The sequence below is a fragment of the Belonocnema kinseyi genome, chromosome 5, assembly GCF_010883055.1.
Source record: "Belonocnema kinseyi isolate 2016_QV_RU_SX_M_011 chromosome 5, B_treatae_v1, whole genome shotgun sequence".
Taxonomy (NCBI): domain Eukaryota; kingdom Metazoa; phylum Arthropoda; class Insecta; order Hymenoptera; family Cynipidae; genus Belonocnema; species Belonocnema kinseyi.
In genome coordinates this window covers 46,627,092-46,637,049 of record NC_046661.1, presented here as the reverse complement: position 1 = coordinate 46,637,049, position 9,958 = coordinate 46,627,092, and the positions used below count along the sequence as shown (strand labels likewise).

The 9,958-nt window shown below is 34.5% G+C and overlaps 2 protein-coding genes across 2 annotated transcripts in view; one reads left to right on the top strand and one right to left on the bottom strand.

The window, feature by feature from the left end:
* LOC117172556 (trypsin-7-like) overlaps positions 1 to 9,958 on the top strand; it is a 256,431-nt gene that overhangs the window by 117,091 nt on the left and 129,382 nt on the right. The window contains exon 2 of the mRNA XM_033360612.1: positions 8,805 to 9,016. The gene's annotated coding sequence lies outside the window, so the exon portion shown is untranslated. The remainder of the gene's footprint in view (positions 1 to 8,804; positions 9,017 to 9,958) is intronic.
* LOC117173637 (trypsin-7-like) overlaps positions 1 to 9,958 on the bottom strand; it is a 94,137-nt gene that overhangs the window by 47,134 nt on the left and 37,045 nt on the right. The gene's annotated exons all lie outside the window — the stretch shown is intronic.

The following is a 9,958-nucleotide window of genomic DNA, read 5'->3' as shown; positions in this document are numbered from 1 at the left end:
GCTCTATTAGTTTTCGAGAAAACAGGGCGGCGCTAGCTTGCCGGCAACTCAGTGGCGCCTTCTACAAAACTCATTCAAAAATCAATAAATTAAACAAAATTACTAGATTTTCTTGGAGCCCAAGTATCAGAGACTCCATTGACACTTGAAAAATATTCAAAAAAATTATTTTTTTTCAATTTCATATCTACGTGGTAAAGAGGGGTTGATTTTAGACGTTAAGGGTTAAGCTGAAAAATCGGAACGGGTATTTTTAAAAGAGCCCAAAAATCAGAGACTTCATTAACACTGTAAAATTCTTAAGAGGATTATTTTTTTACAATTGCATATGTACGTGGTAGAGAGTGGTTGATTTTACACGTTAGGGGTTGGAGCCAAATAATTGAAGAGGGTATTTTCGAAGAGCCCTAAAATTAGATACTCCATTGACGCTGGAAAAATATTCAAGAAAATTATTTTTTTCCCATTTCTAGAGTAGAGAGGGGTTGATTTTAGACGTTAAGGGTTAGAGCCAAATAATTTAAGAGGGTAGTTTCGAGGAGCTAATTAATTGAAGAAGGGATTTTCGAGGGACCCAAAAATCAGAGACTCCATTGACACTGGCAAATACTCAAAACGATTATTTCTTTACAATTGCATATCTACGTGGTAGAGAGGGGTTGATTTTACACGTTAGGGGCTGGAGTCAAATAATTGAAGAGTGTATTTTCGAAGACTCCTAAAATTAGATACTCTATTGCCGCTGGAAAAATATTCAAGAAAATTATTTTTTTCCAATTTCTAGAGTAGAGAGGTTTTGATTTTAAACGTTAAGGATTAAAGCCAAATAATTTAAGAAGGTAGTTTCGAGGAGCAAAAAATCAGAGACTGCATTGACGCTGGAAAAATAATCAAGAAAATTATTTTTTTTTCAATTCCTTATCTACGTGGTAGAGAGGGGTTGATTTTAGACGTTAATGGTTGGAGCCAAAAAATCGGAAAGGGTATTTTGTAGGAGCCTAAAATTCAGAGACTTCATTGACACTGAAAAATTCTAAAAAAGATTATTGTTTAACAAAGTTATATCTACGTGGTAGAGAGAGGTTGATTTTAGACGTTAAGGGTTGGAGCCAAATAACTGACGAGGGTATTTTCAAGGAGCCAAAAAATCAGAGACTCCATTGACACTGAAAAAGTATTCAAGAAAATTTTTTTTTTCTTATTTCTTATCAACGTGGTAGAGAGGGGTTGATTTTAGATTTTAAGGGTTGAGCCAAAAAATCGGAAAGGGTATTTTAAAAGAGCCCAAAAATCAGAGACTTCATTAACACTGGATAATTCTTAAGAAGATTATTTTTTTACAATTTCATCTCTACGTGGCAGAGAGAGGTTGATTTTAGACGTTAATGGTTGGAGCAAAAAAATCGGAAAGGATATTTTTGAGGAGCCTAAAATTCAGAGGCTTCATTGACACTGAAAAATTCTAAAAAAGATTATTTTTTGACACAGTTATATCTACGTGGTAGAGAGGAGTTGATTTTAGGCGTTAAGGGTTGGAGCCAAATAATTAAAGAGGGTATTTTCGAGGAGCCCTAAAATTAGATACTCCATTGACGCTGGAAGAATATTCAAGAAAATTTTTTTTCCCCATTTCTAGAGTAGAGAGGGGTTGATTTTAGCCATTAAGGGTTAGAGCCAAATAATTTAAGAGGGTAGTTTCGAGTAGCTAATTAATTGAAGAAGGTATTTTTGAAGGACCCAAAAATCCGAGACTTCATTAACACTGGAAAATTCTTAAGAAGATTATTTTTTTACAATTGCATATGTACATGGTAGAGAGTGGTTGATTTTACACGTTAGGGGTTGGAGCCAAATAATTGAAGAGAGTATTTTCGAAGAGCCCTAAAATTAGATACTCCATTGACGCTGGAAAAATATTCAAGAAAATTTTTTTCCCCATTTCTAGAGTAGAGAGGGGTTGATTTTAGCCATTAAGGGTTAGAGCCAAATAATTTAAGAGGGTAGTTTCGAGTAGCTAATTAATTGAAGAAGGTATTTTTGAAGGACCCAAAAATCAGAGACTCCATTGACACTGGCAAATACTCAAAACGATTATTTCTTTACAATTGCATATCTACGTGGTAGAGAGAGGTTGATTTTACACGTTATGGGCTGGAGCCAAATAATTGAAGAGTTTATTTTCGAAGAGCCCTAAAATTAGATACTCTATTGCCGCTGGAAAAATATTCAAGAAAATTATTTTTTTCCAATTTCTAGAGTAGAGAGGTTTTGATTTTAGACGTTAAGGGTTAAAGCCAAATAATTTAAGAAGGTAGTTTCGAGGAGCCAAAAATCAGTGACTACATTGACGCTGGAAAAATAATCAAGAAAATTATTATTTTTTTCAATTTCTTATCTACGTGGTAGAGAGGGGTTGATTTTAGACGTTAATGGTTGGAGCCAAAAAATCGGAAAGGGTATTTTTGAGGAGCCTAAAATTCAGAGACTTCATTGACACTGAAAAATTCTAAAAATAATTATTGTTTGACAAAGTTATATCTACGTGGTAGAGAGAGGTTGATTTTAGACGTTAAGGGTTGGAGCCAAATAATTGAAAAGGGTATTTTCAAGGAGCCAAAAAATCAGACACTCCATTGACACTGAAAAAATATTCAAGAAAATTTTTTTTCCTTATTTCTTATCTACGTGGTAAGGAGGGGTTGATTTTAGACGTTAAGGGTTAAGCTGAAAAATCGGAAAGGGTATTTTTAAAAGAGCCCAAAAATCAGAGACTTCATTAACACTGGAAAATTCTTAAGAAAATTATTTTTTTACAATTGCATATGTACGTGGTAGAGAGTGGTTGATTTTACACGTTAGGGGTTGGAGCCAAATAATTGAAGAGGGTATTTTCGAAGAGCCCTAAAATTAGATACTCCATTGACGCTGGAAAAATATTCAAGAAAATTATTTTTTTCCCATTTCTAGGGTAGAGAGGGGTTGATTTTAGCCGCTAAGGGTTAGAGCCAAATAATTTAAAAGGGTAGTTTCGAGTAGCTAATTAATTGAAGAAGGTATTTTCGAGAGACCCAAAAATCAGAGACTCCATTGATGCTGGCAAATACTCAAAACGATTATTTCTTTACAATTGCATATCTACGTGGTAGAGAGGGCTTGATTTTACACGTTATGAGCTGGCGCCAAATAATTGAGGAGTTTATTTTCGAAGAGCCCTAAAATTAGATACTCTATTGCCGCTGGAAAAATATTCAAGAAAATTATTTTTTTCCAATTTCTAGATTAGAGAGGGTTTGATTTTAGACGTTAAGGGTTAAGGCCAAATAATTTAAGAAGGTAGTTTCGAGGAGCCAAAAATCAGAGACTACATTGACGCTGGAAAAATAATGAAGAAAATAATTTTTTTTTTTCAATTTCTTATCTACGTGGTAGAGAGGGGTTGATTTTAGACGTTAATGGTTGGAGCCAAAAAATCGGAAAGGGTATTTTTGAGGAGCCTAAAATTCAGAGACTTCATTGACACTGAAAAATTCTAAAAATAATTATTGTTTGACAAAGTTATATCTACGTGGTAGAGAGAGGTTGATTTTATACGTTAAGGGTTGGAGCCAAATAATTGAAGAGGGTATTTTCAAGGAGCCAAAAATGAGAGACTCCATTAACACTGAAAAAATATTCAAGAAAATTTTTTTTTCCTTATTTCTTATCTACGTGGTAGAGAGGGATTGATTTTAGACGTTAAGGGTTAAGCTGAAAAATCGGAAAGGGTATTTTTAAAAGAGCCCAAAAATCCGAGACTTCATTAACACTGGAAAATTTTTTTTAAATTGCATATGTACGTGGTAGAGAGAGAGGTTGATTTTAGACGTTAAGGGTTGGAGCCAAAAAATCGGAAAGGATATTTTTGAGGAGCCTAAAATTCAAAGGCTTCATTGACACTGAAAAATTCTAAAAAAGATTATTTTTTGACAAAGTTATATCTGCGTGGTAGACAGGGGTTGATTTTAGACGTTAAAGTTTGGAGCCAAAAAATTGTAGTCGGTATTTTCGGGGAGCCCAAAAATCAGATACTCTATTGGCACTGAAAAATGCTAAAAAACATTATTTTTTGACAAAGTTATATCTACGTGGTGGAGAGGGGTAAATTTTAGACGTTAAGGGTTGGAGCAAAAATCAGGGATGTTATTTCTGAAGAGCCCAAATATCAGAGACTCTAGTAACACTGTAAAATTAAAAAAAATTATGGATAAAGTCAAGATCTACCCCTCTCTACCACGTATATATGAAATTGTAAAAACATAATCTTTTTGAGAATTTCACATTGTCAATGGAGTCATTTTGGGGCTCACCGAAAATACACACTTCGATTTTTGGGCACCATCCCTAAATCTCTAAAAACAAACCCTCTGCACCACGTAGCAAAAAAATTGTGGAAAAAATAATCTCTTAGGGCATCTTCCAGTGTCAATGAAGGATTTGATTTTTGGGATCCTCAAAAATACCCTTTCCGATTCTTTGCTCCAACAATTGGCGCCTGAAATCTACCCCTCTCTACCACGTAGATATGCAATTGTATAAAAATAATCCTTTTGAGAATTTTCTAGGGTCAATGGAGTATCTGATTTTTGGGCTCCTTGAAAATACCGACTACAATTTTTTGGCACCGTCCTTTTTCGTCTAAAATCAACCCCTCTTTACCACGTAGATATAAATTTGTCATAAAATAATCTTTTTGGGAATTTTCCAGTGTCAATGAAGTTTCGATACTTATTAAAATATTTTTTTCATTACAGGGGGTTGCTTTTTACAATAAGGGTTGGTTTTACAGAACTGTTTAATATCACATTATCAGATTTAAAGCAAGAAAATAGCAAAAGAATCTAGCCTAATCATTTTTTCAATATTTTTTTTAATACTTGTTTTCATTACAGGGGGTAGTTTTTTAAAAATAAGGGTTGACTCTACAAAAGCGATTCATAGCTCATTGTAAAGCAGGAAAATAGCGAAAAAATCTAGCCTAGTCATTTTTTAATACTTTTTTCCATTACAGGGGGTAGTTTTTTTTTAAATAAGGGTTGACTTTGCAAAAGCGTTTAATAGCTCATTTTAAAGCAAAAAAAATATCAAAAAAAATGTAACCTGGTCATTTTGTTTAATTTATTGATTTTTGAATGATTTTTGTAGAAGACGCCGCTGAGTTGCAGGCAAGCTAGCGCCACCCTGTTTTCTCGAAAACTAATAGAGCAAAAAAATTATTTTTTTGTTGTTGTAAAAAATAGCAAAAAAATATGCATTATATGACATTTTGCTTTTCGTTAGTGGCGCCGTTAAGTTGTCTGACCTGCAGGGGAGAGACTTATAACGTATTCGGTTATCTTGCACTGGTGCACCCTGATCTGCACCAACGCAGGTCGGAGTGAGAAGGAAGATGTAAGAAGATTCAAGACGGAGCGATCGGAGTACTCTTTTAGTACATCAGTGCAGGATAAACGAATGCGCTATTAGTAGTCGAATTGTAAGTCTTCGGTTCATGACAGAGCTTCAAGAGAGGTTTTAAAGGCAACTTGGGGTGAACTTGAGACGAGAAGTTTTATTGTAAATCTTATGACCAGTCGAGACTGACATGTCTGATGGCAAGAATTTTAAGTCTTGAGAAGTAAACAGAATTCTTTCTAAAGAAATTTATATTAGGAATTTCGGGCTTTAATACTTTTTAGGTTCAAAATTAAAAAAGTTTTCGTTTGTCAATTTTTTGTCCATTATACTCCGACCTCTATAAACCATGCACCCCACCGGCGGGGCCTGCGATTTCCAGGAACTAGGTAGCTAGGCTGAGACCAAACAGTTGACATCTGCTTCGAATTAAAATTTTACGACTGATAGAACTACAGGCATATAGAATTTTCCTCGAAAGATTAAAACTGTGACTTTTTGAAAGTATCTCGTGAACTCTTGACGATAGGAAGAAATGGATAAGATTGTTGGATTTGCCATTCAAAGAACATAATTATTGCAGTTAAACACAATTATTATTGCGTAAAAAATAAATTTTATGGAGATAAGTAATATAAACATTCTGTAAAGATTAAAGCGAATTAGTTATGACTCTCGGAGGTCTTTAGAGCCTTTTGTTATCTGTGTCCAAGTTCGGCTTCAACACAAAAGCGGCCAGGGGCGAGACTTACAAAACCCTCTTAGCTATATCTTGACTATGTCTTGGATGAAAACTTAGCCAAGACGAATTATTTTTACTCATGTTTTTACCTTGCGTTATTTATCACTCTTCTAAGTAAAAATCGGATGAAAAGTATACCATCCCCTCAATTCTTACAATAAAAAAGGTTTATAATCAGTATAGAATAAGAATAATGTATGAGAATAGAGATTAAAGACAGTGAAACTCTTCTATACCGCCGATTTTGGGGCTGAGGGTGGGTTGGAACTGACTCATTATAGCCAGCTCTGCTTTTGTTTGTTCATGCTTGACTGCTCTCCTGCGTGACAGCCGCATATCCCGCGAACCACGCGCAGCTGCTGTTATACCCAGAAGTAGCGCGGCCTCAATTCTTGGAAGGGCTATAGAAGGGCGGGCTATTGAAGAGTTTTACTGTATTAATCTGCCAAAATAAAAGAATGAAAATGCATAGAATGAAATTGGTTCAGAGGTGAAGTGCTTAGAAGATGACATAGTTTTGAAAATAAGTATTATATCAAAAGGGATTTCATTATGAATCAGAGAGAAAACATAACGGGGTAATCGATACACTGATGGGTCACTTAAGGAATTTATCAAGTTAAGCAATTTGTAAAAACCACTAGGAGCATCGAAAAAAGTAATAAAATACACAGATAATGAATGAATTAACGATTAAATTGTCATATAAAGATAATCGATATTAGCAGTAGATAATTTATATTCAGATAAGTAATATGGATGTCAAAAAATACGATAATTGGTCATAACGATATAAGGATTAGTAAAGGACAATGATTGGATTGTTCGCCTCTGAAATTTTATAAATTATCTTCATTGGCCACATCAGCTAATCGATTTCTAAATTTAAAAGGAAAGTCAATTGCCATGGTAAACAGAATAACATCAGTTACTAAATAAATTATTTGATGCTAATGTTTTTTTTAACGATGGAAAAAAAAATTATGGGTTTTTGCAAAAATAGTTCAGATCTTTCTGCAGGTAACAATTTTACTCCATTACATATTTTCGTATCTTGCAAGGAGAAAAGTGTCTTTTTGGCCATATACCACCTTCATCGAAAAGTTTTAGGACGCTTCACCGTGTAGCGCTCTCCTTCGGCCGATTTCAATTTTTCTTCTTTTGTTCTGTTGGTAGCAGTATCATTGACGTTCTGTACGATTTTCAGCTTGATAGTTTGACATTTGTTTAAGTACGCCATATTGTGTACATCTATCTTTGTGTGTGGTTTCGATTGTTCACAACAAAAATTTCATCGACTTTACACAAAGCCATCGTTATCCGTGAGCATTTGGCTAAAAACGAAACGAATACCATCCAACAACCACCGAATTCACCTGCTTTGGCTCCCTGTGACTTTTTCCTATTCGGTCGACTCAAGAAATCGCTCCGCGGAACGCGTTACAGCACCCGAGATGAGGTCATGGAAAAATCGAAGATGGCTCTGATGGCTATACCGCAAACCGATAGTCAAAAATGTTTCGAGGATTGGATCAAGCGCCTGCATGAGTGCGTTGCAGTCGATGGGAAGTACTTTTAAGGGGAAAATATCGATTGTAATGAATAAACTTGTCTTTTTGATTTTAAAAATAAAGTCCTAAAACTTTTTGATCAAGGTGGTAAATGTGCAGGCAGACCATATTGGAGGCTCAACTATAAAACAGCTCCTGAGTATGGCTAAAACGACTATCTCTAGAAGGTCAAGAGGTCTAAATCGACAATCTCAGAAAGTCGAATCGATCGTCGCGGACCGTCGCGTCGCACAGTCGTCAAACTCCCCAAAATGCTGGCCATGTTTCATTAATGTCATCATTTTGTGGTGAATTTTCTTTCTCTGGCACTTTTGGGGTCGCTGATTATGAATCTGATATTGATTTTTGAAAAAAAAATGGCGGAGAATTCTCACAAATTTTATTTTTTTAATGAAGAAACAGATCACTTAGAGGTTTTCGGGTTCGCTGATTACGAACCTGATATTGGTTTTTTAAAAAACAAAATGGCGGAAGATTCTTACAAATTCTAATTTTTTGATGAAAAAAAAGATCACTTAGAGCTTTTCGGGTTCGCTGATTATGAATCTGATATTGGTTTAAAAAAAAATCGCGGTCACAAAATGGCGGAGAATTCTCACAAATTTTTATTTTTTTATGAAAAGAAGGATCACTTAGTGGTTTTGGGGTTCGCTGATTACGAATTTGATATTGGTTTGGAAAAACATGGCGGATACAAAATGGTAGAGATTTTCACAAATATTGATTTTTTTATAGTAAAAATTATTACTGAGGGATTTTTGGGGTCACGGATTATGAATCTGATATTGTTAAAAACAATCATTTAAATTTTTTGTTTGGTCAAATAGCTTCATTTATCGTTCAATTAAAGATTTTAATAGTATGTTGCAGAAAAATACTGTTTTTCCAGTCAAAGAACAGGTGACGCTCCTATTCTGCAATTGCACCAAAATAATTATTCTATGAACAATATAATAGTTGATATTTCAATTTTTAATACAAAAATAGAGAAATATAAATGAAGTAGATCTGCCCCTGATTATTAATTACCTCTTAATATATTGAAATTATTTTGATTGCAGTTGCAGCTGTCCATTATATTTACATAGGCATCATGTGTCCTTACACGAATCTCAAGGATCTAAAGGGTGGAAAGATGTCAGAACTTAAGCTAAGCTTAAGCTAAATGGATTAATGTTAGAATTACTAGTGGTTACTGAAATAATGATGATCTACAGCAAACTTATATTAACTTCAAAGAGATTAAAATTAAATGCCTTAAATGTAACAATAGGTATGTAAAATATGAATATTACCATTACTTATTTAAAATAAATACTTACAGAATAAGATTGTTCAATTGAATCCTCAACAGATGCACGCACTTTACACAGGAATAGTATAGGGTAAAAACTTTCTTTTCTTGACGGATAGCACCGGATGGTTGAAATGAGTGAAAAAATATGCTACAATTTCGCTTGAAAAGTTTTTTCTGCATCTTTTTTTAGACTAAAAAGGTATTTTTTAAATCGAATTTCCTATTAGAAAGCCAGTCGAAAGCTTAGCGTAAAATTGAAATGTACGATTTTTTCATAGAATTTTCAGTAGATAAAACCAGAAACGCTGCTGGTTAACGAACTCTTCTTTTCTTTATTGACCTACATAAAATGTGCCAAATTTTTATTATTATGTGTACCATTTATTCTTTCAGGAGTTAGGGTAATTTTGCCGTCCCTAAACTGGCCAAAAAAGTCACATTTTCCTCCCGTGTATTGAAATAAACATTTTTCTTTGATAGACCGGTCCAAGTGCTTTCTGAAATTTGTTATAACCTTAGTTAGGGCCACCGCTAGAACCTCGCCATCGAAAGTCATACATATACACTTCCCTTTCTTCGACAAGCTGCGCGCAGATTTAAATTAAATTTCGTCCTTTCAGAATTTTTCTCTCCTGTTAAACAGATTATAGAACACGGTGGTCGGGAAGTAAAAAAAGTCTGCCTAAAAAATCTAAGACGAGTGAAGGAGGCATGCTTTTTCTAGTGACAAGGAGTGCCCAAAAACCGTCGAGACAAAATCTGAACAGATCCTGTTCTCGAGAAAATCACTTTTTTGTTCAGACAAAGATAACAATAATCGGTTTTTTGAGAATACATCAAACTCTAGTTTACAGTTCAAGGGCGCACAAACCATGTATGCAAAGTAGCGGTTGCTACCCAAACTGAGAAGGGGGGGGG